Source organism: Pimephales promelas, chromosome 3 (assembly GCF_988280905.1).
Source record: "Pimephales promelas chromosome 3, fPimPro1.hap1.1, whole genome shotgun sequence".
NCBI lineage: Eukaryota > Metazoa > Chordata > Actinopteri > Cypriniformes > Leuciscidae > Pimephales > Pimephales promelas.
The window spans coordinates 48,193,544-48,219,301 of record NC_142771.1 but is presented as its reverse complement, the minus strand read 5'-3'; the positions used below and the strand labels follow the sequence as shown (position 1 = coordinate 48,219,301).

Here is a 25,758-nt window from a genome sequence, read left to right as displayed (position 1 = left end):
GGAATTTAAACAGCTTGTCACAATGCTTGCAGGAAAGATTATGGGATGGAGCCATTTTCGAAAAAGCACATGTCTTACATAAGGAGGTTTCTGTAGTGTAGTGGTCATCACGTTCGCCTAACACGCGAAAGGTCCTCGGTTCGAAACCGAGCAGAAACAGCAATTGGCTTTTGGCAGAAAATTTAAACTGTTTGCCACAACAGGAGGGCTCAGCTCACTTTTCCTTTATACACTTTTTAACAAGCCTGCACCAGAAGATTTCTGCCTGCACTTACAGGGCATGTTTCCGTAGTGTAGTGGTTATCACGTTCGCCTCACACGCGAAAGGTCCCCAGTTCGAAACTGGGCGGAAACTGTGGATGGTCTTTGCTAACATTTTTTGAGTGGTTTTCTGTTGAGCAGGTCAGAACACTTGCAGGGCGATTTGCGGTGTAAATTCTTTAGAAAAGGACTAAAACAAAACAAATGACCATTGAAGTTTCCTGTAGAGTAATAAAAAATGTTTAGTCTGCCAACAAAAATAGCAGCTTTTTGCCATTTTAAGGACAGTGGGCAGTCTATCGTTTCAGTCGCTTTTGAACAAGCGTACGCTAAAAGAGGTCGGACTGTCTTCCAAGTTAAGTTTCCTTAGTGTAGTGGTTATCACGTTCGCTTTACACGCCAAAGGTCCTCAGTTCGAAACTGGGCGGAAACAAGTAAACTGGTTTTTAATATACGTGCTGAAATTCGCAACAAAGTTTTTGGACTATTGAAATTAGGTGAGGGCAATTGTACCAAAGAGCTGTAGGCAGACTGCCATTCCGAATGAGCTCTTATCTGTTGTTTGTGGAATTTAAACAGCTTGTCACAATGCTTGCAGGAAAGATTATGGGATGGAGCCATTTTCGAAAAAGCAAATGTCTTACATAAGGAGGTTTCTGTAGTGTAGTGGTTATCACGTTCGCCTCACACGCGAAAGGTCCCCAGTTCGAAACTGGGCGGAAACTGTGGATGGTCTTTGCTAACATTTTTTGAGTGGTTTTCTGTTGAGCAGGTCAGAACACTTGCAGGGCGATTTGCGGTGTAAATTCTTTAGAAAAGGACTAAAACAAAACAAATGACCATTGAAGTTTCCTGTAGAGTAATAAAAAATGTTTAGTCTGCCAACAAAAATAGCAGCTTTTTGCCATTTTAAGGACAGTGGGCAGTCTATCGTTTCAGTCGCTTTTGAACAAGCGTACGCTAAAAGAGGTCGGACTGTCTTCCAAGTTAAGTTTCCGTAGTGTAGTGGTTATCACGTTCGCTTTACACGCCAAAGGTCCTCAGTTCGAAACTGGGCGGAAACAAGTAAAGGGGTTTTTAATATACATGCTGAAATTCGCAACAAAGTTTTTGGACTATTGAAATTAGGTGAGGACAATTGTACCAAAGAGCTGTAGGCAGACTGCCATTCCGAATGAGCTCTTTTCTGTTGTTTGTGGAATTTAAACAGCTTGTCACAATGCTTGCAGGAAAGATTATGGGATGGAGCCATTTTCGAAAAAGCACATGTCTTACATAAGGAGGTTTCTGTAGTGTACTGGTCATCACGTTCGCCTAACACGCGAAAGGTCCTCGGTTCGAAACCGAGCAGAAACAGCAATTGGCTTTTGGCAGAAAATTTAAACTGTTTGCCACAACAGGAGGGCTCAGCTCACTTTTCCTTTATACACTTTTTAACAAGCCTGCACCAGAAGATTTCTGCCTGCACCTACAGGGCATGTTTCCGTAGTGTAGTGGTTATCACGTTCGCCTCACACGCGAAAGGTCCCCAGTTCGAAACTGGGCGGAAACTGTGGATGGTCTTTGCTAACCTTTTTTGAGTGGTTTTCTGTTGAGCAGGTCAGAACACTTGCAGGGCGATTTGCGGTGTAAATTCTTAAGAAAAGGTCTAAAACAAAACAAATGACCATTGAAGTTTCCTGTAGAGTAATAAAAAATGTTTAGTCTGCCAACAAAAATAGCAGCTTTTTGCCATTTTAAGGACAGTGGGCAGTCTATCGTTTCAGTCGCTTTTGAACAAGCGTACGCTAAAAGAGGTCGGACTGTCTTTCAAGTTAAGTTTCCTTAGTGTAGCGGTTATCACGTTCGCTTTACACGCCAAAGGTCCTCAGTTCGAAACTGGGCGAAAACAAGTAAAGGGGTTTTTAATATACGTGCTGAAATTCGCAACAAAGTTTTTGGACTATTGAAATTAGGTGAGGGCAATTGTACCAAAGAGCTGTAGGCAGACTGCCATTCCGAATGAGCTTTTATCTGTTGTTTGTGGAATTTAAACAGCTTGTCACAATGCTTGCAGGAAAGATTATGGGATGGAGCCATTTTCGAAAAAGCACACGTCTTACATAAGGAGGTTTCTGTAGTGTAGTGGTCATCACGTTCGCCTAACACGCGAAAGGTCCTCGGTTCGAAACCGAGCAGAAACAGCAATTGGCTTCTGGCAGAAAATTTAAACTGTTTGCCACAACAGGAGGGCTCAGCTCACTTTTCCTTTATACACTTTTTAACAAGCCTGCACCAGAAGATTTCTGCCTGCACCTACAGGGCATGTTTCCGTAGTGTAGTGGTTATCACGTTCGCCTCACACGCGAAAGGTCCCCAGTTCGAAACTGGGCGGAAACTGAGGATGGTCTTTGCTAACATTTTTTGAGTGGTTTTCTGTTGAGCAGGTCAGAACACTTGCAGGGCGATTTGCGGTGTAAATTCTTTAGAAAAGGACTAAAACAAAACAAATGACCATTGAAGTTTCCTGTATAGTAATAAAAAATGTTTAGTCTGCCAACAAAAATAGCAGCTTTTTGCCATTTTAAGGACAGTGGGCAGTCTATCGTTTCAGTCGCTTTTGAACAAGCGTACGCTAAAAGAGGTCGGACTTTCTGCCAAGTTAAGTTTCCGTAGTGTAGTGGTTATCACGTTCGCTTTACACGCCAAAGGTCCTCAGTTCGAAACTGGGCGGAAACAAGTAAAGGGGTTTTTAATATACGTGCTGAAATTCGCAACAAAGTTTTTGGACTATTGAAATTAGGTGAGGGCAATTGTACCAAAGAGCTGTAGGCAGACTGCCATTCCGAATGAGCTCTTATCTGTTGTTTGTGGAATTTAAACAGCTTGTCACAATGCTTGCAGGAAAGATTATGGGATGGAGCCATTTTCGAAAAAGCAAATGTCTTACATAAGGAGGTTTCTGTAGTGTAGTGGTTATCACGTTCGCCTCACACGCGAAAGGTCCCCAGTTCGAAACTGGGCGGAAACTGTGGATGGTCTTTGCTAACATTTTTTGAGTGGTTTTCTGTTGAGCAGGTCAGAACACTTGCAGGGCGATTTGCGGTGTAAATTCTTTAGAAAAGGACTAAAACAAAACAAATGACCATTGAAGTTTCCTGTAGAGTAATAAAAAATGTTTAGTCTGCCAACAAAAATAGCAGCTTTTTGCCATTTTAAGGACAGTGGGCAGTCTATCGTTTCAGTCGCTTTTGAACAAGCGTACGCTAAAAGAGGTCGGACTGTCTTCCAAGTTAAGTTTCCGTAGTGTAGTGGTTATAACGTTCGCTTTACACGCCAAAGATCCTCAGTTCGAAACCGGGCGGAAACAAGTAAAGGGGTTTTTAATATACATGCTGAAATTCGCAACAAAGTTTTTGGACTATTGAAATTAGGTGAGGACAATTGTACCAAAGAGCTGTAGGCAGACTGCCATTCCGAATGAGCTCTTTTCTGTTGTTTGTGGAATTTAAACAGCTTGTCACAATGCTTGCAGGAAAGATTATGGGATGGAGCCATTTTCGAAAAAGCACATGTCTTACATAAGGAGGTTTCTGTAGTGTACTGGTCATCACGTTCGCCTAACACGCGAAAGGTCCTCGGTTCGAAACCGAGCAGAAACAGCAATTGGCTTTTGGCAGAAAATTTAAACTGTTTGCCACAACAGGAGGGCTCAGCTCACTTTTCCTTTATACACTTTTTAACAAGCCTGCACCAGAAGATTTCTGCCTGCACCTACAGGGCATGTTTCCGTAGTGTAGTGGTTATCACGTTCGCCTCACACGCGAAAGGTCCCCAGTTCGGAACTGGGCGGAAACTGTGGATGGTCTTTGCTAACCTTTTTTGAGTGGTTTTCTGTTGAGCAGGTCAGATTACTTGCAGGGCGATTTGCGGTGTAAATTCTTAAGAAAAGGTCTAAAACAAAACAAATGACCATTGAAGTTTCCTGTAGAGTAATAAAAAATGTTTAGTCTGCCAACAAAAATAGCAGCTTTTTGCCATTTTAAGGACAGTGGGCAGTCTATCGTTTCAGTCGCTTTTGAACAAGCGTACGCTAAAAGAGGTCGGACTGTCTTTCAAGTTAAGTTTCCTTAGTGTAGCGGTTATCACGTTCGCTTTACACGCCAAAGGTCCTCAGTTTGAAACTGGGCGGAAACAAGTAAAGGGGTTGTTAATATACATGCTGAAATTCGCAACAAAGTTTTTGGACTATTGAAATTAGGTGAGGACAATTGTACCAAAGAGCTGTAGGCAGACTGCCATTCCGAATGAGCTCTTATCTGTTGTTTGTGGAATTTAAACAGCTTGTCACAATGCTTGCAGGAAAGATTATGGGATGGAGCCATTTTCGAAAAAGCACATGTCTTACATAAGGAGGTTTCTGTAGTGTAGTGGTCATCACGTTCGCCTAACACGCGAAAGGTCCTCGGTTCGAAACCGAGCAGAAACAGCAATTGGCTTTTGGCAGAAAATTTAAACTGTTTGCCACAACAGGAGGGCTCAGCTCACTTTTCCTTTATACACTTTTTAACAAGCCTGCACCAGAAGATTTCTGCCTGCACCTACAGGGCATGTTTCCGTAGTGTAGTGGTTATCACGTTCGCCTCACACGCGAAAGGTCCCCAGTTCGAAACTGGGCGGAAACTGTGGATGGTCTTTGCTAACATTTTTTGAGTGGTTTTCTGTTGAGCAGGTCAGAACACTTGCAGGGCGATTTGCGGTGTAAATTCTTTAGAAAAGGACTAAAACAAAACAAATGACCATTGAAGTTTCCTGTAGAGTAATAAAAAATGTTTAGTCTGCCAACAAAAATAGCAGCTTTTTGCCATTTTAAGGACAGTGGGCAGTCTATCGTTTCAGTCGCTTTTGAACAAGCGTACGCTAAAAGAGGTCGGACTGTCTTCCAAGTTAAGTTTCCGTAGTGTAGTGGTTATCACGTTCGCTTTACACGCCAAAGGTCCTCAGTTCGAAACTGGGCGGAAACAAGTAAAGGGGTTTTTAATATACGTGCTGAAATTCGCAACAAAGTTTTTGGACTATTGAAATTAGGTGAGGGCAATTGTACCAAAGAGCTGTAGGCAGACTGCCATTCCGAATGAGCTCTTATCTGTTGTTTGTGGAATTTAAACAGCTTGTCACAATGCTTGCAGGAAAGATTATGGGATGGAGCCATTTTCGAAAAAGCACATGTCTTACATAAGGAGGTTTCTGTAGTGTACTGGTCATCACGTTCGCCTAGCAAGGTCCTCGGTTCGAAACCGAGCAGAAACAGCAATTGGCTTTTGGCAGAAAATTTAAACGGTTTGCCACAACAGGAGGGCTCAGCTCACTTTTCCTTTATACACTTTTTAACAAGCCTGCACCAGAAGATTTCTGCCTGCACCTACAGGGCAAGTTTCCGTAGTGTAGTGGTTATCACGTTCGCCTCACACGCGAAAGGTCCCCAGTTCGAAACTGGGCGGAAACTGTGGATGGTCTTTGCTAACATTTTTTGAGTGGTTTTCTGTTGAGCAGGTCAGAACACTTGCAGGGCGATTTGCGGTGTAAATTCTTTAGAAAAGGACTAAAACAAAACAAATGACCATTGAAGTTTCCTGTATAGTAATAAAAAATGTTTAGTCTGCCAACAAAAATAGCAGCTTTTTGCCATTTTAAGGACAGTGGGCAGTCTATCGTTTCAGTCGCTTTTGAACAAGCGTACGCTAAAAGAGGTCGGACTTTCTGCCAAGTTAAGTTTCCGTAGTGTAGTGGTTATCACGTTCGCTTTACACGCCAAAGGTCCTCAGTTCGAAACTGGGCGGAAACAAGTAAAGGGGTTTTTAATATACGTGCTGAAATTCGCAACAAAGTTTTTGGACTATTGAAATTAGGTGAGGGCAATTGTACCAAAGAGCTGTAGGCAGACTGCCATTCCGAATGAGCTTTTATCTGTTGTTTGTGGAATTTAAACAGCTTGTCACAATGCTTGCAGGAAAGATTATGGGATGGAGCCATTTTCGAAAAAGCACACGTCTTACATAAGGAGGTTTCTGTAGTGTAGTGGTCATCACGTTCGCCTAACACGCGAAAGGTCCTCGGTTCGAAACCGAGCAGAAACAGCAATTGGCTTCTGGCAGAAAATTTAAACTGTTTGCCACAACAGGAGGGCTCAGCTCACTTTTCCTTTATACACTTTTTAACAAGCCTGCACCAGAAGATTTCTGCCTGCACCTACAGGGCATGTTTCCGTAGTGTAGTGGTAATCACGTTCGCCTCACACGCGAAAGGTCCCCAGTTCGAAACTGGGCGGAAACTGAGGATGGTCTTTGCTAACATTTTTTGAGTGGTTTTCTGTTGAGCAGGTCAGAACACTTGCAGGGCGATTTGCGGTGTAAATTCTTTAGAAAAGGACTAAAACAAAACAAATGACCATTGAAGTTTCCTGTATAGTAATAAAAAATGTTTAGTCTGCCAACAAAAATAGCAGCTTTTTGCCATTTTAAGGACAGTGGGCAGTCTATCGTTTCAGTCGCTTTTGAACAAGCGTACGCTAAAAGAGGTCGGACTTTCTGCCAAGTTAAGTTTCCGTAGTGTAGTGGTTATCACGTTCGCTTTACACGCCAAAGGTCCTCAGTTCGAAACTGGGCGGAAACAAGTAAAGGGGTTTTTAATATACGTGCTGAAATTCGCAACAAAGTTTTTGGACTATTGAAATTAGGTGAGGGCAATTGTACCAAAGAGCTGTAGGCAGACTGCCATTCCGAATGAGCTCTTATCTGTTGTTTGTGGAATTTAAACAGCTTGTCACAATGCTTGCAGGAAAGATTATGGGATGGAGCCATTTTCGAAAAAGCAAATGTCTTACATAAGGAGGTTTCTGTAGTGTAGTGGTTATCACGTTCGCCTCACACGCGAAAGGTCCCCAGTTCGAAACTGGGCGGAAACTGTGGATGGTCTTTGCTAACATTTTTTGAGTGGTTTTCTGTTGAGCAGGTCAGAACACTTGCAGGGCGATTTGCGGTGTAAATTCTTTAGAAAAGGACTAAAACAAAACAAATGACCATTGAAGTTTCCTGTAGAGTAATAAAAAATGTTTAGTCTGCCAACAAAAATAGCAGCTTTTTGCCATTTTAAGGACAGTGGGCAGTCTATCGTTTCAGTCGCTTTTGAACAAGCGTACGCTAAAAGAGGTCGGACTGTCTTCCAAGTTAAGTTTCCGTAGTGTAGTGGTTATCACGTTCGCTTTACACGCCAAAGGTCCTCAGTTCGAAACTGGGCGGAAACAAGTAAAGGGGTTTTTAATATACATGCTGAAATTCGCAACAAAGTTTTTGGACTATTGAAATTAGGTGAGGACAATTGTACCAAAGAGCTGTAGGCAGACTGCCATTCCGAATGAGCTCTTTTCTGTTGTTTGTGGAATTTAAACAGCTTGTCACAATGCTTGCAGGAAAGATTATGGGATGGAGCCATTTTCGAAAAAGCACATGTCTTACATAAGGAGGTTTCTGTAGTGTACTGGTCATCACGTTCGCCTAACACGCGAAAGGTCCTCGGTTCGAAACCGAGCAGAAACAGCAATTGGCTTTTGGCAGAAAATTTAAACTGTTTGCCACAACAGGAGGGCTCAGCTCACTTTTCCTTTATACACTTTTTAACAAGCCTGCACCAGAAGATTTCTGCCTGCACCTACAGGGCATGTTTCTGTAGTGTAGTGGTTATCACGTTCGCCTCACACGCGAAAGGTCCCCAGTTCGAAACTGGGCGGAAACTGTGGATGGTCTTTGCTAACCTTTTTTGAGTGGTTTTCTGTTGAGCAGGTCAGAACACTTGCAGGGCGATTTGCGGTGTAAATTCTTAAGAAAAGGTCTAAAACAAAACAAATGACCATTGAAGTTTCCTGTAGAGTAATAAAAAATGTTTAGTCTGCCAACAAAAATAGCAGCTTTTTGCCATTTTAAGGACAGTGGGCAGTCTATCGTTTCAGTCGCTTTTGAACAAGCGTACGCTAAAAGAGGTCGGACTTTCTGCCAAGTTAAGTTTCCGTAGTGTAGTGGTTATCACGTTCGCTTTACACGCCAAAGGTCCTCAGTTCGAAACTGGGCGGAAACAAGTAAAGGGGTTTTTAATATACGTGCTGAAATTCGCAACAAAGTTTTTGGACTATTGAAATTAGGTGAGGGCAATTGTACCAAAGAGCTGTAGGCAGACTGCCATTCCGAATGAGCTTTTATCTGTTGTTTGTGGAATTTAAACAGCTTGTCACAATGCTTGCAGGAAAGATTATGGGATGGAGCCATTTTCGAAAAAGCACACGTCTTACATAAGGAGGTTTCTGTAGTGTAGTGGTCATCACGTTCGCCTAACACGCGAAAGGTCCTCGGTTCGAAACCGAGCAGAAACAGCAATTGGCTTCTGGCAGAAAATTTAAACTGTTTGCCACAACAGGAGGGCTCAGCTCACTTTTCCTTTATACACTTTTTAACAAGCCTGCACCAGAAGATTTCTGCCTGCACCTACAGGGCATGTTTCCGTAGTGTAGTGGTAATCACGTTCGCCTCACACGCGAAAGGTCCCCAGTTCGAAACTGGGCGGAAACTGAGGATGGTCTTTGCTAACATTTTTTGAGTGGTTTTCTGTTGAGCAGGTCAGAACACTTGCAGGGCGATTTGCGGTGTAAATTCTTTAGAAAAGGACTAAAACAAAACAAATGACCATTGAAGTTTCCTGTATAGTAATAAAAAATGTTTAGTCTGCCAACAAAAATAGCAGCTTTTTGCCATTTTAAGGACAGTGGGCAGTCTATCGTTTCAGTCGCTTTTGAACAAGCGTACGCTAAAAGAGGTCGGACTTTCTGCCAAGTTAAGTTTCCGTAGTGTAGTGGTTATCACGTTCGCTTTACACGCCAAAGGTCCTCAGTTCGAAACTGGGCGGAAACAAGTAAAGGGGTTTTTAATATACGTGCTGAAATTCGCAACAAAGTTTTTGGACTATTGAAATTAGGTGAGGGCAATTGTACCAAAGAGCTGTAGGCAGACTGCCATTCCGAATGAGCTCTTATCTGTTGTTTGTGGAATTTAAACAGCTTGTCACAATGCTTGCAGGAAAGATTATGGGATGGAGCCATTTTCGAAAAAGCAAATGTCTTACATAAGGAGGTTTCTGTAGTGTAGTGGTTATCACGTTCGCCTCACACGCGAAAGGTCCCCAGTTCGAAACTGGGCGGAAACTGTGGATGGTCTTTGCTAACATTTTTTGAGTGGTTTTCTGTTGAGCAGGTCAGAACACTTGCAGGGCGATTTGCGGTGTAAATTCTTTAGAAAAGGACTAAAACAAAACAAATGACCATTGAAGTTTCCTGTAGAGTAATAAAAAATGTTTAGTCTGCCAACAAAAATAGCAGCTTTTTGCCATTTTAAGGACAGTGGGCAGTCTATCGTTTCAGTCGCTTTTGAACAAGCGTACGCTAAAAGAGGTCGGACTGTCTTCCAAGTTAAGTTTCCGTAGTGTAGTGGTTATCACGTTCGCTTTACACGCCAAAGGTCCTCAGTTCGAAACTGGGCGGAAACAAGTAAAGGGGTTTTTAATATACATGCTGAAATTCGCAACAAAGTTTTTGGACTATTGAAATTAGGTGAGGACAATTGTACCAAAGAGCTGTAGGCAGACTGCCATTCCGAATGAGCTCTTTTCTGTTGTTTGTGGAATTTAAACAGCTTGTCACAATGCTTGCAGGAAAGATTATGGGATGGAGCCATTTTCGAAAAAGCACATGTCTTACATAAGGAGGTTTCTGTAGTGTACTGGTCATCACGTTCGCCTAACACGCGAAAGGTCCTCGGTTCGAAACCGAGCAGAAACAGCAATTGGCTTTTGGCAGAAAATTTAAACTGTTTGCCACAACAGGAGGGCTCAGCTCACTTTTCCTTTATACACTTTTTAACAAGCCTGCACCAGAAGATTTCTGCCTGCACCTACAGGGCATGTTTCTGTAGTGTAGTGGTTATCACGTTCGCCTCACACGCGAAAGGTCCCCAGTTCGAAACTGGGCGGAAACTGTGGATGGTCTTTGCTAACCTTTTTTGAGTGGTTTTCTGTTGAGCAGGTCAGAACACTTGCAGGGCGATTTGCGGTGTAAATTCTTAAGAAAAGGTCTAAAACAAAACAAATGACCATTGAAGTTTCCTGTAGAGTAATAAAAAATGTTTAGTCTGCCAACAAAAATAGCAGCTTTTTGCCATTTTAAGGACAGTGGGCAGTCTATCGTTTCAGTCGCTTTTGAACAAGCGTACGCTAAAAGAGGTCGGACTGTCTTTCAAGTTAAGTTTCCTTAGTGTAGCGGTTATCACGTTCGCTTTACACGCCAAAGGTCCTCAGTTTGAAACTGGGCGGAAACAAGTAAAGGGGTTGTTAATATACATGCTGAAATTCGCAACAAAGTTTTTGGACTATTGAAATTAGGTGAGGACAATTGTACCAAAGAGCTGTAGGCAGACTGCCATTCCGAATGAGCTCTTATCTGTTGTTTGTGGAATTTAAACAGCTTGTCACAATGCTTGCAGGAAAGATTATGGGATGGAGCCATTTTCGAAAAAGCACATTTCTTACATAAGGAGGTTTCTGTAGTGTAGTGGTCATCACGTTCGCCTAACACGCGAAAGGTCCTCGGTTCGAAACCGAGCAGAAACAGCAATTGGCTTTTGGCAGAAAATTTAAACTGTTTGCCACAACAGGAGGGCTCAGCTCACTTTTCCTTTATACACTTTTTAACAAGCCTGCACCAGAAGATTTCTGCCTGCACCTACAGGGCAAGTTTCCGTAGTGTAGTGGTTATCACGTTCGCCTCACACGCGAAAGGTCCCCAGTTCGAAACTGGGCGGAAACTGTGGATGGTCTTTGCTAACATTTTTTGAGTGGTTTTCTGTTGAGCAGGTCAGAACACTTGCAGGGCGATTTGCGGTGTAAATTCTTTAGAAAAGGACTAAAACAAAACAAATGACCATTGAAGTTTCCTGTAGAGTAATAAAAAATGTTTAGTCTGCCAACAAAAATAGCAGCTTTTTGCCATTTTAAGGACAGTGGGCAGTCTATCGTTTCAGTCGCTTTTGAACAAGCGTACGCTAAAAGAGGTCGGACTGTCTTCCAAGTTAAGTTTCCGTAGTGTAGTGGTTATCACGTTCGCTTTACACGCCAAAGGTCCTCAGTTCGAAACTGGGCGGAAACAAGTAAAGGGGTTTTTAATATACGTGCTGAAATTCGCAACAAAGTTTTTGGACTATTGAAATTAGGTGAGGGCAATTGTACCAAAGAGCTGTAGGCAGACTGCCATTCCGAATGAGCTCTTATCTGTTGTTTGTGGAATTTAAACAGCTTGTCACAATGCTTGCAGGAAAGATTATGGGATGGAGCCATTTTCGAAAAAGCACATGTCTTACATAAGGAGGTTTCTGTAGTGTAGTGGTCATCACGTTCGCCTAACACGCGAAAGGTCCTCGGTTCGAAACCGAGCAGAAACAGCAATTGGCTTTTGGCAGAAAATTTAAACTGTTTGCCACAACAGGAGGGCTCAGCTCACTTTTCCTTTATACACTTTTTAACAAGCCTGCACCAGAAGATTTCTGCCTGCACCTACAGGGCAAGTTTCCGTAGTGTAGTGGTTATCACGTTCGCCTCACACGCGAAAGGTCCCCAGTTCGAAACTGGGCGGAAACTGAGGATGGTCTTTGCTAACATTTTTTGAGTGGTTTTCTGTTGAGCAGGTCAGAACACTTGCAGGGCGATTTGCGGTGTAAATTCTTTAGAAAAGGACTAAAACAAAACAAATGACCATTGAAGTTTCCTGTATAGTAATAAAAAATGTTTAGTCTGCCAACAAAAATAGCAGCTTTTTGCCATTTTAAGGACAGTGGGCAGTCTATCGTTTCAGTCGCTTTTGAACAAGCGTACGCTAAAAGAGGTCGGACTTTCTGCCAAGTTAAGTTTCCGTAGTGTAGTGGTTATCACGTTCGCTTTACACGCCAAAGGTCCTCAGTTCGAAACTGGGCGGAAACAAGTAAAGGGGTTTTTAATATACGTGCTGAAATTCGCAACAAAGTTTTTGGTCTATTGAAATTAGGTGAGGGCAATTGTACCAAAGAGCTGTAGGCAGACTGCCATTCCGAATGAGCTCTTATCTGTTGTTTGTGGAATTTAAACAGCTTGTCACAATGCTTGCAGGAAAGATTATGGGATGGAGCCATTTTCGAAAAAGCACATGTCTTACATAAGGAGGTTTCTGTAGTGTAGTGGTCATCACGTTCGCCTAACACGCGAAAGGTCCTCGGTTCGAAACCGAGCAGAAACAGCAATTGGCTTTTGGCAGAAAATTTAAACTGTTTGCCACAACAGGAGGGCTCAGCTCACTTTTCCTTTATACACTTTTTAACAAGCCTGCACCAGAAGATTTCTGCCTGCACCTACAGGGCAAGTTTCCGTAGTGTAGTGGTTATCACGTTCGCCTCACACGCGAAAGGTCCCCAGTTCGAAACTGGGCGGAAACTGAGGATGGTCTTTGCTAACATTTTTTGAGTGGTTTTCTGTTGAGCAGGTCAGAACACTTGCAGGGCGATTTGCGGTGTAAATTCTTTAGAAAAGGACTAAAACAAAACAAATGACCATTGAAGTTTCCTGTATAGTAATAAAAAATGTTTAGTCTGCCAACAAAAATAGCAGCTTTTTGCCATTTTAAGGACAGTGGGCAGTCTATCGTTTCAGTCGCTTTTGAACAAGCGTACGCTAAAAGAGGTCGGACTTTCTGCCAAGTTAAGTTTCCGTAGTGTAGTGGTTATCACGTTCGCTTTACACGCCAAAGGTCCTCAGTTCGAAACTGGGCGGAAACAAGTAAAGGGGTTTTTAATATACGTGCTGAAATTCGCAACAAAGTTTTTGGTCTATTGAAATTAGGTGAGGGCAATTGTACCAAAGAGCTGTAGGCAGACTGCCATTCCGAATGAGCTCTTATCTGTTGTTTGTGGAATTTAAACAGCTTGTCACAATGCTTGCAGGAAAGATTATGGGATGGAGCCATTTTCGAAAAAGCACATGTCTTACATAAGGAGGTTTCTGTAGTGTAGTGGTCATCACGTTCGCCTAACAAGGTCCTCGGTTCGAAACCGAGCAGAAACAGCAATTGGCTTTTGGCAGAAAATTTAAACTGTTTGCCACAACAGGAGGGCTCAGCTCACTTTTCGTCTAAATCATACACTAGATTTAATTATATCATATGGAACCGATCCAACTGATATAGATATTATACCGCAAAGCGATGATGTCACTGATCATTACATGGTGACTTGCATAATACGTACTGCTGAAATATGTCATGTTGCGCCACGTTATAGACCAGGCAGAACAATCCTTCCAACCACTATGGATGGATTTTCAAATAGCTTACCTGATCTATCTAAGCTGCAAAGTGAACCCAAACAAACAGATGAATTAGAGGAAATGACTAGCAGTTTAAGCACCATTCTTACTAGTACATTAGATATTGTTGCGCCAATTAGATTAAAAAAGGTTCGAGAGAAAATTAAAGCACCGTGGTACAACAGTGCTACGCATGCTATCAAGAGAGAAACTCGCAACTTAGAGCGTAAATGGAAACAAACTAATTTAGAGGTCTTTAGAATCGCGTGGAAAGACAGTATGTCACGTTATAAAAAGACACTAAAAACAGCCAGGGCTGAGCATCTCCGCAAACTAATCGAAAATAACCAAAATAATCCAAGGTTTTTATTCAACACCGTGGCTAGACTAACAAATAAACAGACATCACCAGAGCAAAATATACCTTTACAGTTTAGTAGTAATGATTTTATGAATTACTTCAATGCGAAAATAGAAAGCATCCGAAACAAAATTATAAATGTACAATCCGCTATGGTGTCTTATGATTCAGCTTCAATTATGGCCCCTCTAGAACAAATAAACCGCTTTACAACGATAGGACAGGAGGAGCTAAATAAACTTATCATTGCATCTAAACCAACAACTTGTTTATTAGATCCAATACCCACTAAACTACTGAAAGAACTATTACCTGTAGTGGAAGAGCCTCTCCTCAATATTATTAACTCGTCTTTATCTTTAGGTCATGTCCCAAAAATATACAAGCTGGCTGTAATAAAACCGCTCATTAAGAAACCGCAATTAGATCCAAATAACTTGGCAAATTACAGACCCATTTCAAATCTTCCATTTATGTCCAAAATACTTGAAAAAGTAGTGTCCGCTCAATTGTGCTCTTTCCTGCAAGAAAATGATATCTATGAAAAATTCCAGTCAGGATTCAGACCGCATCATAGTACAGAAACTGCGCTAGTTAAAATTACAAATGATTTACTTTTAGCTTCTGACCAAGGCTGTATCTCAATACTAGTCCTACTTGATCTTAGCGCTGCGTTCGACACTATAGATCATAAAATACTCTTGGATCGACTACAAAACTACACTGGTGTTCAGGGACAGGCATTAAGCTGGTTTAGATCGTACTTATCGGACCGTTCTCATTTTGTCTGTTTAAATGGGAAAAAATCAAAGATAACGTCAGTAGACTATGGAGTACCGCAAGGATCGGTTTTAGGCCCTCTGCTATTCTCAATATATATGCTGCCACTTGGTAATATTATAAGAAAACATGGAATTAATTTCCACTGTTACGCTGACGACACTCAATTATATATTTCATCACGACCAGATGAAAACACTAACTCATCTAAAATGACAGAGTGTCTCAAAGATATAAAATGCTGGATGACGCGTAATTTCCTGCTATTAAATTCAGATAAAACGGAGGTATTACTTATTGGTCCAAAAAACTACTCACAAAACCTCTCACAGTACAACTTTAATATAGACGGATGTCCTGTTACTTTATCCACAACAGTAAAAGACCTGGGTGTTATACTAGACCGCAACTTGTCTTTCGAAAATCATATTTCATATGTTACAAGAACAGCCTTTTTCCACCTTAGAAACATTGCTAAGCTACGTAACATGCTATCTATTTCTGATGCAGAAAAATTAGTTCACGCATTCATGACCTCGAGACTAGATTACTGTAATGCTTTATTAGCTGGTTGTCCTGCATCCTCAATAAACAAGCTACAGTTAGTACAAAATGCAGCTGCTAGAGTTCTTACTAGGTCAAGAAAATATGATCATATAACACCGATTTTATCATCTCTACACTGGTTACCTATTAAGTTCCGCATCAACTACAAAATACTACTACTGACCTATAAAGCCCTAAATGGTTTAGCACCTATGTACTTAACGGACCTTCTTTCGCCCTACAATCCACCGCGTTCCTTAAGATCACTAAATTCAAGGCTTCTGGTCATTCCTAGGATATCGAAGTCCAGTAAAGGAGGGAGGGCGTTCTCGCATTTAGCTCCAAAACTCTGGAATGGCCTTCCCGATACGGTCCGAGCCTCTGACTCGCTGACACAGTTTAAAACTAGATTAAAGACGCATCTCTTTAGTCAAGCATTCACATAATGCTTACCTTCTAGTCCTCTGTTATGCCATACGGAACCGTTTGCCACTGAAACTGCTTAACGCACCAGTGGGGCTCGACAGCCTCTTAGACAAACGGGTCGGCGCGTATGGTTGGGTTGCGGAGAGTTCGGGTTACGGAGAGTTTGTGAGTTATAACGGAAATTATTATGAACATCAGCTATGCTAATTATTTCCCATCTGCCTTTCTGCTGTTATCTCGGGACGCTTGTCCCGAGAAAAATGGCGTTCGTCAGGTCCAGTTTTGTGTCCAGCCTCTCACGGGGATTTCGGATGCCCCAACGCCTGTGATGAGACGACTCAACGCCTGTGATGAGACGACTCAACGCCTGTGATGAGACGACTCAACGCCTGCGATATGTTATGGCGCCGTTTGATTCATAAACAATATTTATATTTAATATTTATATTTAAACAATATGAATGTAAGCCAGAGGAGAACTGGCCCCCGACTGAGCCTGGGTTCTCCCAAGGTTTTTTCTCCATCCAATCTGATGGAGTTTGGTTCCTTGCCACTGTCGCCTTGCTTTTGGCTTGCTTTGAGCTTGCTCAGTTGGGGTTATTTATTTAGTGTTTAGCAATGTTGTTGATCTGTGTTGTGCTACTTACATGTTATCACTGTGAAGCTGCTTTGATACAATCTGTATTGTGAAAAGCGCTATATAAATAAATGTGACTTGACTTGACTTGACTTTTCTTTTATACACTTTTTAACAAGCCTGCACCAGAAGATTTCTGCCTGCACTTACAGGGCATGTTTCCGTAGTGTAGTGGTTATCACGTTCGCCTCACACGCGAAAGGTCCCCAGTTCGAAACTGGGTGGAAACTGTGGATGGTCTTTGCTAACATTTTTTGAGTGGTTTTCTGTTGAGCAGGTCAGAACACTTGCAGGGCGATTTGCGGTGTAAATTCTTTAGAAAAGGACTAAAACAAAACAAATGACCATTGAAGTTTCCTGTATAGTAATAAAAAATGTTTAGTCTGCCAACAAAAATAGCAGCTTTTTGCCATTTTAAGGACAGTGGGCAGTCTATCGTTTCAGTCGCTTTTGAACAAGCGTACGCTAAAAGAGGTCGGACTGTCTTCCAATTTAAGTTTCCGTAGTGTAGTGGTTATCACGTTCGCTTTACACGCGAAAGGTCCTCAGTTCGAAACTGGGCGGAAACAAGTAAAGGGGTTTTTAATATACGTGCTGAAATTCGCAACAAAGTTTTTGGACTATTGAAATTAGGTGAGGGCAATTGTACCAAAGAGCTGTAGGCAGACTGCCATTCCGAATGAGCTCTTATCTGTTGTTTGTGGAATTTAAACAGCTTGTCACAATGCTTGCAGGAAAGATTATGGGATGGAGCCATTTTCGAAAAAGCACATGTCTTACATAAGGAGGTTTCTGTAGTGTAGTGGTCATCACGTTCGCCTAACAAGGTCCTCGGTTCGAAACCGAGCAGAAACAGCAATTGGCTTTTGGCAGAAAATTTAAACTGTTTGCCACAACAGGAGGGATCAGCTCACTTTTCCTTTATACACTTTTTAACAAGCCTGCACCAGAAGATTTCTGCCTGCACCTACAGGGCAAGTTTCCGTAGTGTAGTGGTTATCACGTTCGCCTCACACGCGAAAGGTCCCCAGTTCGAAACTGGGTGGAAACTGTGGATGGTCTTTGCTAACATTTTTTGAGTGGTTTTCTGTTGAGCAGGTCAGAACACTTGCAGGGCGATTTGCGGTGTAAATTCTTTAGAAAAGGACTAAAACAAAACAAATGACCATTGAAGTTTCCTGTATAGTAATAAAAAATGTTTAGTCTGCCAACAAAAATAGCAGCTTTTTGCCATTTTAAGGACAGTGGGCAGTCTATCGTTTCAGTCGCTTTTGAACAAGCGTACGCTAAAAGAGGTCGGACTTTCTGCCAAGTTAAGTTTCCGTAGTGTAGTGGTTATCACGTTCGCTTTACACGCGAAAGGTCCTCAGTTCGAAACTGGGCGGAAACAAGTAAAGGGGTTTTTAATATACGTGCTGAAATTCGCAACAAAGTTTTTGGACTATTGAAATTAGGTGAGGGCAATTGTACCAAAGAGCTGTAGGCAGACTGCCATTCCGAATGAGCTCTTATCTGTTGTTTGTGGAATTTAAACAGCTTGTCACAATGCTTGCAGGAAAGATTATGGGATGGAGCCATTTTCGAAAAAGCACATGTCTTACATAAGGAGGTTTCTGTAGTGTAGTGGTCATCACGTTCGCCTAACAAGGTCCTCGGTTCGAAACCGAGCAGAAACAGCAATTGGCTTTTGGCAGAAAATTTAAACTGTTTGCCACAACAGGAGGGCTCAGCTCACTTTTCTTTTATACACTTTTTAACAAGCCTGCACCAGAAGATTTCTGCCTGCACTTACAGGGCATGTTTCCGTAGTGTAGTGGTTATCACGTTCGCCTCACACACGAAAGGTCCCCAGTTCGAAACTGGGCGGAAACTGTGGATGGTCTTTGCTAACATTTTTTGAGTGGTTTTCTGTTGAGCAGGTCAGAACACTTGCAGGGCGATTTGCGGTGTAAATTCTTTAGAAAAGGACTAAAACAAAACAAATGACCATTGAAGTTTCCTGTAGAGTAATAAAAAATGTTTAGTCTGCCAACAAAAATAGCAGCTTTTTGCCATTTTAAGGACAGTGGGCAGTCTATCGTTTCAGTCGCTTTTGAACAAGCGTACGCTAAAAGAGGTCGGACTGTCTTCCAATTTAAGTTTCCGTAGTGTAGTGGTTATCACGTTCGCTTTACACGCGAAAGGTCCTCAGTTCGAAACTGGGCGGAAACAAGTAAAGGGTTTTTTAATATACGTGCTGAAATTCGCAACAAAGTTTTTGGACTATTGAAATTACGTGAGGGCAATTGTACCAAAGAGCTGTAGGCAGACTGCCATTCCGAATGAGCTCTTATCTGTTGTTTGTGGAATTTAAACAGCTTGTCACAATGCTTGCAGGAAAGATTATGGGATGGAGCCATTTTTGAAAAAGCACATGTCTTACATAAGGAGGTTTCTGTAGTGTAGTGGTGATCACGTTCGCCTAACACGCGAAAGGTCCTCGGTTCGAAACCGAGCAGAAACAGCAATTGGCTTTTGGCAGAAAATTTAAACTGTTTGCCACAACAGGAGGGCTCAGCTCACTTTTCCTTTATACACTTTTTAACAAGCCTGCACCAGAAGATTTCTGCCTGCACCTACAGGGCAAGTTTCCGTAGTGTAGTGGTTATCACGTTCGCCTCACACGCGAAAGGTCCCCAGTTCGAAACTGGGCGGAAACTGTGGATGGTCTTTGCTAACATTTTTTGAGTGGTTTTCTGTTGAGCAGGTCAGAACACTTGCAGGGCGATTTGCGGTGTAAATTCTTTAGAAAAGGACTAAAACAAAACAAATGACCATTGAAGTTTCCTGTATAGTAATAAAAAATGTTTAGTCTGCCAACAAAAATAGCAGCTTTTTGCCATTTTAAGGACAGTGGGCAGTCTATCGTTTCAGTCGCTTTTGAACAAGCGTACGCTAAAAGAGGTCGGACTTTCTGCCAAGTTAAGTTTCCGTAGTGTAGTGGTTATCACGTTCGCTTTACACGCCAAAGGTCCTCAGTTCGAAAGTGGGCGGAAACAAGTAAAGGGGTTTTTAATATACGTGCTGAAATTCGCAACAAAGTTTTTGGACTATTGAAATTAGGTGAGGGCAATTGTACCAAAGAGCTGTAGGCAGACTGCCATTCCGAATGAGCTCTTATCTGTTGTTTGTGGAATTTAAACAGCTTGTCACAATGCTTGCAGGAAAGATTATGGGATGGAGCCATTTTCGAAAAAGCACATGTCTTACATAAGGAGGTTTCTGTAGTGTAGTGGTCATCACGTTCGCCTAACACGCGAAAGGTCCTCGGTTCGAAACCGAGCAGAAACAGCAATTGGCTTTTGGCAGAAAATTTAAACTGTTTGCCACAACAGGATGGATCAGCTCACTTTTCCTTTATACACTTTTTAACAAGCCTGCACCAGAAGATTTCTGCCTGCACTTACAGGGCATGTTTCCGTAGTGTAGTGGTTATCACGTTCGCCTCACACGCGAAAGGTCCCCAGTTCGAAACTGGGCGGAAACTGAGGATGGTCTTTGCTAACATTTTTTGAGTGGTTTTCTGTTGAGCAGGTCAGAACACTTGCAGGGCGATTTGCGGTGTAAATTCTTTAGAAAAGGACTAAAACAAAACAAATGACCATTGAAGTTTCCTGTAGAGTAATAAAAAATGTTTAGTCTGCCAACAAAAATAGCAGCTTTTTGCCATTTTAAGGACAGTGGGCAGTCTATCGTTTCAGTCGCTTTTGAACAAGCGTACGCTAAAAGAGGTCGGACTTTCTGCCAAGTTAAGTTTCCGTAGTGTAGTGGTTATCACGTTCGCTTTACACGCCAAAGGTCCTCAGTTCGAAACTGGGCGGAAACAAGTAAAGGGGTTTTTAATATACGTGCTGAAATTCGCAACAAAGTTTTTGGACTATTGAAATTAGGTGAGGGCAATTGTACCAAAGAGCTGTAGGCAGACTGCCATTCCGAATGAGCTTTTATCTGTTGTTTGTGGAATTTAAACAGCTTGTCACAATGCTTGCAGGAAAGATTATGGGATGGAGCCATTTTCGAAAAAGCACATGTCTTACATAAGGAGGTTTCTGTAGTGTAGTGGTCATCACGTTCGCCTAACAAGGTCCTCGGTTCGAAACCGAGCAGAAACAGCAATTGGCTTCTGGCAGAAAATTTAAACGGTTTGCCACAACAGGAGGGCTCAGCTCACTTTTCCTTTATACACTTTTTAACAAGCCTGCACCATAAGATTTCTGCCTGCACGTACAGGGCATGTTTCCGTAGTGTAGTGGTTATCACGTTCGCCTCACACGCGAAAGGTCCCCAGTTCGAAACTGGGCGGAAACTGAGGATGGTCTTTGCTAACATTTTTTGAGTGGTTTTCTGTTGAGCAGGTCAGAACACTTGCAGGGCGATTTGCGGTGTAAATTCTTTAGAAAAGGACTAAAACAAAACAAATGACCATTGAAGTTTCCTGTATAGTAATAAAAAATGTTTAGTCTGCCAACAAAAATAGCAGCTTTTTGCCATTTTAAGGACAGTGGGCAGTCTATCGTTTCAGTCGCTTTTGAACAAGCATACGCTAAAAGAGGTCGGACTTTCTGCCAAGTTAAGTTTCCGTAGTGTAGTGGTTATCACGTTCGCTTTACACGCCAAAGGTCCTCAGTTCGAAACTGGGCGGAAACAAGTAAAGGGGTTTTTAATATACATGCTGAAATTCGCAACAAAGTTTTTGGACTATTGAAATTAGGTGAGGACAATTGTACCAAAGAGCTGTAGGCAGACTGCCATTCCGAATGAGCTCTTTTCTGTTGTTTGTGGAATTTAAACAGCTTGTCACAATGCTTGCAGGAAAGATTATGGGATGGAGCCATTTTCGAAAAAGCACATGTCTTACATAAGGAGGTTTCTGTAGTGTACTGGTCATCACGTTCGCCTAACACGCGAAAGGTCCTCGGTTCGAAACCGAGCAGAAACAGCAATTGGCTTTTGGCAGAAAATTTAAACTGTTTGCCACAACAGGAGGGCTCAGCTCACTTTTCCTTTATACACTTTTTAACAAGCCTGCACCAGAAGATTTCTGCCTGCACCTACAGGGCATGTTTCCGTAGTGTAGTGGTTATCACGTTCGCCTCACACGCGAAAGGTCCCCAGTTCGAAACTGGGCGGAAACTGTGGATGGTCTTTGCTAACCTTTTTTGAGTGGTTTTCTGTTGAGCAGGTCAGAACACTTGCAGGGCGATTTGCGGTGTAAATTCTTAAGAAAAGGTCTAAAACAAAACAAATGACCATTGAAGTTTCCTGTAGAGTAATAAAAAATGTTTAGTCTGCCAACAAAAATAGCAGCTTTTTGCCATTTTAAGGACAGTGGGCAGTCTATCGTTTCAGTCGCTTTTGAACAAGCGTACGCTAAAAGAGGTCGGACTGTCTTTCAAGTTAAGTTTCCTTAGTGTAGCGGTTATCACGTTCGCTTTACACGCCAAAGGTCCTCAGTTTGAAACTGGGCGGAAACAAGTAAAGGGGTTGTTAATATACATGCTGAAATTCGCAACAAAGTTTTTGGACTATTGAAATTAGGTGAGGACAATTGTACCAAAGAGCTGTAGGCAGACTGCCATTCCGAATGAGCTCTTATCTGTTGTTTGTGGAATTTAAACAGCTTGTCACAATGCTTGCAGGAAAGATTATGGGATGGAGCCATTTTCGAAAAAGCACATGTCTTACATAAGGAGGTTTCTGTAGTGTAGTGGTCATCACGTTCGCCTAACACGCGAAAGGTCCTCGGTTCGAAACCGAGCAGAAACAGCAATTGGCTTTTGGCAGAAAATTTAAACTGTTTGCCACAACAGGAGGGCTCAGCTCACTTTTCCTTTATACACTTTTTAACAAGCCTGCACCAGAAGATTTCTGCCTGCACCTACAGGGCAAGTTTCCGTAGTGTAGTGGTTATCACGTTCGCCTCACACGCGAAAGGTCCCCAGTTCGAAACTGGGCGGAAACTGTGGATGGTCTTTGCTAACATTTTTTGAGTGGTTTTCTGTTGAGCAGGTCAGAACACTTGCAGGGCGATTTGCGGTGTAAATTCTTTAGAAAAGGACTAAAACAAAACAAATGACCATTGAAGTTTCCTGTAGAGTAATAAAAAATGTTTAGTCTGCCAACAAAAATAGCAGCTTTTTGCCATTTTAAGGACAGTGGGCAGTCTATCGTTTCAGTCGCTTTTGAACAAGCGTACGCTAAAAGAGGTCGGACTGTCTTCCAAGTTAAGTTTCCGTAGTGTAGTGGTTATCACGTTCGCTTTACACGCCAAAGGTCCTCAGTTCGAAACTGGGCGGAAACAAGTAAAGGGGTTTTTAATATACGTGCTGAAATTCGCAACAAAGTTTTTGGACTATTGAAATTAGGTGAGGGCAATTGTACCAAAGAGCTGTAGGCAGACTGCCATTCCGAATGAGCTCTTATCTGTTGTTTGTGGAATTTAAACAGCTTGTCACAATGCTTGCAGGAAAGATTATGGGATGGAGCCATTTTCGAAAAAGCACATGTCTTACATAAGGAGGTTTCTGTAGTGTAGTGGTCATCACGTTCGCCTAACACGCGAAAGGTCCTCGGTTCGAAACCGAGCAGAAACAGCAATTGGCTTTTGGCAGAAAATTTAAACTGTTTGCCACAACAGGAGGGCTCAGCTCACTTTTCCTTTATACACTTTTTAACAAGCCTGCACCAGAAGATTTCTGCCTGCACCTACAGGGCAAGTTTCCGTAGTGTAGTGGTTATCACGTTCGCCTCACACGCGAAAGGTCCCCAGTTCGAAACTGGGCGGAAACTGAGGATGGTCTTTGCTAACATTTTTTGAGTGGTTTTCTGTTGAGCAGGTCAGAACACTTGCAGGGCGATTTGCGGTGTAAATTCTTTAGAAAAGGACTAAAACAAAACAAATGACCATTGAAGTTTCCTGTATAGTAATAAAAAATGTTTAGTCTGCCAACAAAAATAGCAGCTTTTTGCCATTTTAAGGACAGTGGGCAGTCTATCGTTTCAGTCGCTTTTGAACAAGCGTACGCTAAAAGAGGTCGGACTTTCTGCCAAGTTAAGTTTCCGTAGTGTAGTGGTTATCACGTTCGCTTTACACGCCAAAGGTCCTCAGTTCGAAACTGGGCGGAAACAAGTAAAGGGGTTTTTAATATACGTGCTGAAATTCGCAACAAAGTTTTTGGTCTATTGAAATTAGGTGAGGGCAATTGTACCAAAGAGCTGTAGGCAGACTGCCATTCCGAATGAGCTCTTATCTGTTGTTTGTGGAATTTAAACAGCTTGTCACAATGCTTGCAGGAAAGATTATGGGATGGAGCCATTTTCAAAAAAGCACATGTCTTACATAAGGAGGTTTCTGTAGTGTAGTGGTCATCACGTTCGCCTAACAAGGTCCTCGGTTCGAAACCGAGCAGAAACAGCAATTGGCTTTTGGCAGAAAATTTAAACTGTTTGCCACAACAGGAGGGCTCAGCTCACTTTTCGTCTAAATCATACACTAGATTTAATTATATCATATGGAACCGATCCAACTGATATAGATATTATACCGCAAAGCGATGATGTCACTGATCATTACATGGTGACTTGCATAATACGTACTGCTGAAATATGTCATGTTGCGCCACGTTATAGACCAGGCAGAACAATCCTTCCAACCACTATGGATGGATTTTCAAATAGCTTACCTGATCTATCTAAGCTGCAAAGTGAACCCAAACAAACAGATGAATTAGAGGAAATGACTAGCAGTTTAAGCACCATTCTTACTAGTACATTAGATATTGTTGCGCCAATTAGATTAAAAAAGGTTCGAGAGAAAATTAAAGCACCGTGGTACAACAGTGCTACGCATGCTATCAAGAGAGAAACTCGCAACTTAGAGCGTAAATGGAAACAAACTAATTTAGAGGTCTTTAGAATCGCGTGGAAAGACAGTATGTCACGTTATAAAAAGACACTAAAAACAGCCAGGGCTGAGCATCTCCGCAAACTAATCGAAAATAACCAAAATAATCCAAGGTTTTTATTCAACACCGTGGCTAGACTAACAAATAAACAGACATCACCAGAGCAAAATATACCTTTACAGTTTAGTAGTAATGATTTTATGAATTACTTCAATGCGAAAATAGAAAGCATCCGAAACAAAATTATAAATGTACAATCCGCTATGGTGTCTTATGATTCAGCTTCAATTATGGCCCCTCTAGAACAAATAAACCGCTTTACAACGATAGGACAGGAGGAGCTAAATAAACTTATCATTGCATCTAAACCAACAACTTGTTTATTAGATCCAATACCCACTAAACTACTGAAAGAACTATTACCTGTAGTGGAAGAGCCTCTCCTCAATATTATTAACTCGTCTTTATCTTTAGGTCATGTCCCAAAAATATACAAGCTGGCTGTAATAAAACCGCTCATTAAGAAACCGCAATTAGATCCAAATAACTTGGCAAATTACAGACCCATTTCAAATCTTCCATTTATGTCCAAAATACTTGAAAAAGTAGTGTCCGCTCAATTGTGCTCTTTCCTGCAAGAAAATGATATCTATGAAAAATTCCAGTCAGGATTCAGACCGCATCATAGTACAGAAACTGCGCTAGTTAAAATTACAAATGATTTACTTTTAGCTTCTGACCAAGGCTGTATCTCAATACTAGTCCTACTTGATCTTAGCGCTGCGTTCGACACTATAGATCATAAAATACTCTTGGATCGACTACAAAACTACACTGGTGTTCAGGGACAGGCATTAAGCTGGTTTAGATCGTACTTATCGGACCGTTCTCATTTTGTCTGTTTAAATGGGAAAAAATCAAAGATAACGTCAGTAGACTATGGAGTACCGCAAGGATCGGTTTTAGGCCCTCTGCTATTCTCAATATATATGCTGCCACTTGGTAATATTATAAGAAAACATGGAATTAATTTCCACTGTTACGCTGACGACACTCAATTATATATTTCATCACGACCAGATGAAAACACTAACTCATCTAAAATGACAGAGTGTCTCAAAGATATAAAATGCTGGATGACGCGTAATTTCCTGCTATTAAATTCAGATAAAACGGAGGTATTACTTATTGGTCCAAAAAACTACTCACAAAACCTCTCACAGTACAACTTTAATATAGACGGATGTCCTGTTACTTTATCCACAACAGTAAAAGACCTGGGTGTTATACTAGACCGCAACTTGTCTTTCGAAAATCATATTTCATATGTTACAAGAACAGCCTTTTTCCACCTTAGAAACATTGCTAAGCTACGTAACATGCTATCTATTTCTGATGCAGAA

At 41.8% G+C, this 25,758-nt stretch overlaps 16 non-coding genes across 16 annotated transcripts; all 16 read left to right on the top strand.

The window, feature by feature from the left end:
* The first annotated feature begins 4,852 nt into the window (after window positions 1–4,852).
* On the top strand, window positions 4,853–4,925 carry trnav-cac (transfer RNA valine (anticodon CAC)). Its single transcript has one exon. It is a non-coding gene; the product is annotated as a tRNA-Val (tRNA).
* A 748-nt stretch (window positions 4,926–5,673) lies between these two features.
* Window positions 5,674–5,746, top strand: trnav-cac (transfer RNA valine (anticodon CAC)). The gene has a single exon. It is a non-coding gene; the product is annotated as a tRNA-Val (tRNA).
* Window positions 5,747–6,500: 754 nt separating this feature from the next.
* On the top strand, window positions 6,501–6,573 carry trnav-cac (transfer RNA valine (anticodon CAC)). Its single transcript has one exon. It is a non-coding gene; the product is annotated as a tRNA-Val (tRNA).
* A 2,212-nt stretch (window positions 6,574–8,785) lies between these two features.
* trnav-cac (transfer RNA valine (anticodon CAC)) lies at window positions 8,786–8,858 on the top strand. Its single transcript has one exon. It is a non-coding gene; the product is annotated as a tRNA-Val (tRNA).
* A 2,212-nt stretch (window positions 8,859–11,070) lies between these two features.
* On the top strand, window positions 11,071–11,143 carry trnav-cac (transfer RNA valine (anticodon CAC)). Its single transcript has one exon. It is a non-coding gene; the product is annotated as a tRNA-Val (tRNA).
* Window positions 11,144–11,897: 754 nt separating this feature from the next.
* On the top strand, window positions 11,898–11,970 carry trnav-cac (transfer RNA valine (anticodon CAC)). Its single transcript has one exon. It is a non-coding gene; the product is annotated as a tRNA-Val (tRNA).
* A 754-nt stretch (window positions 11,971–12,724) lies between these two features.
* On the top strand, window positions 12,725–12,797 carry trnav-cac (transfer RNA valine (anticodon CAC)). The gene has a single exon. It is a non-coding gene; the product is annotated as a tRNA-Val (tRNA).
* Window positions 12,798–16,908: 4,111 nt separating this feature from the next.
* On the top strand, window positions 16,909–16,981 carry trnav-uac (transfer RNA valine (anticodon UAC)). Its single transcript has one exon. It is a non-coding gene; the product is annotated as a tRNA-Val (tRNA).
* A 748-nt stretch (window positions 16,982–17,729) lies between these two features.
* Window positions 17,730–17,802, top strand: trnav-uac (transfer RNA valine (anticodon UAC)). Its single transcript has one exon. It is a non-coding gene; the product is annotated as a tRNA-Val (tRNA).
* Window positions 17,803–18,550: 748 nt separating this feature from the next.
* Window positions 18,551–18,623, top strand: trnav-uac (transfer RNA valine (anticodon UAC)). The gene has a single exon. It is a non-coding gene; the product is annotated as a tRNA-Val (tRNA).
* Window positions 18,624–19,038: 415 nt separating this feature from the next.
* trnav-cac (transfer RNA valine (anticodon CAC)) lies at window positions 19,039–19,111 on the top strand. The gene has a single exon. It is a non-coding gene; the product is annotated as a tRNA-Val (tRNA).
* Window positions 19,112–19,865: 754 nt separating this feature from the next.
* trnav-cac (transfer RNA valine (anticodon CAC)) lies at window positions 19,866–19,938 on the top strand. Its single transcript has one exon. It is a non-coding gene; the product is annotated as a tRNA-Val (tRNA).
* Window positions 19,939–20,686: 748 nt separating this feature from the next.
* On the top strand, window positions 20,687–20,759 carry trnav-cac (transfer RNA valine (anticodon CAC)). The gene has a single exon. It is a non-coding gene; the product is annotated as a tRNA-Val (tRNA).
* Window positions 20,760–21,513: 754 nt separating this feature from the next.
* On the top strand, window positions 21,514–21,586 carry trnav-cac (transfer RNA valine (anticodon CAC)). Its single transcript has one exon. It is a non-coding gene; the product is annotated as a tRNA-Val (tRNA).
* Window positions 21,587–22,340: 754 nt separating this feature from the next.
* On the top strand, window positions 22,341–22,413 carry trnav-cac (transfer RNA valine (anticodon CAC)). Its single transcript has one exon. It is a non-coding gene; the product is annotated as a tRNA-Val (tRNA).
* A 754-nt stretch (window positions 22,414–23,167) lies between these two features.
* Window positions 23,168–23,240, top strand: trnav-cac (transfer RNA valine (anticodon CAC)). The gene has a single exon. It is a non-coding gene; the product is annotated as a tRNA-Val (tRNA).
* The last annotated feature ends 2,518 nt before the right edge of the window (window positions 23,241–25,758 follow it).